This window comes from Sinocyclocheilus grahami, unplaced genomic scaffold, assembly GCF_001515645.1.
Source record: "Sinocyclocheilus grahami isolate Dianchi unplaced genomic scaffold, SAMN03320097.WGS_v1.1 scaffold577.1, whole genome shotgun sequence".
NCBI lineage: Eukaryota > Metazoa > Chordata > Actinopteri > Cypriniformes > Cyprinidae > Sinocyclocheilus > Sinocyclocheilus grahami.
Window position 1 is genome coordinate 441,330 of NW_015505756.1, and position 450 is coordinate 441,779.

Sequence of the window (450 nt, forward strand, 5' to 3'; positions counted from 1 at the left end):
GAGTGTGTGTGTGTGTGAGAGAGAGAGAGTGAGTGAGTGAATGAGTGTGTGTGTGTGAGAGTGAGTGAATGAGTGAGTGTTGTTGGCTATTGTGGTGAGTGAGTGAATGAGTGTGTGTGAGTGAATGAGTAATGAGTATGTGTCGCCTCTGGCTTGCTTAGTTGGGGACACTTCATTTCCGGCGTTATCGTTGACATGATTGCAAAGATATTATTTAAACTGAGCTGGATGTTGACATCACTGAATTCAATGATGAACTGTCTTTAACTGAAAAATGAGTGTTTACTATTGTCATTTTGCATTATTGACACTATTTTCCTAATTAATGCTGTTCAGTTGCTTTGTCACAATCTGTATTGTTAAAAGCGCTATATAAATAAAGGTGACTTGACTATGTGTGTGTGTGTGAGTGAGAGAGAGTGAGTGTGTGAGAGTGTGTGTGTGTGAGAG

The 450-nt window shown here is 40.0% G+C and overlaps 1 protein-coding gene across 1 annotated transcript in view; it reads right to left on the reverse strand.

The window, feature by feature from the left end:
• LOC107556737 (PRELI domain containing protein 3B-like) overlaps positions 1 to 450 on the reverse strand; it is an 8,053-nt gene that overhangs the window by 2,002 nt on the left and 5,601 nt on the right. The window lies entirely within an intron of this gene.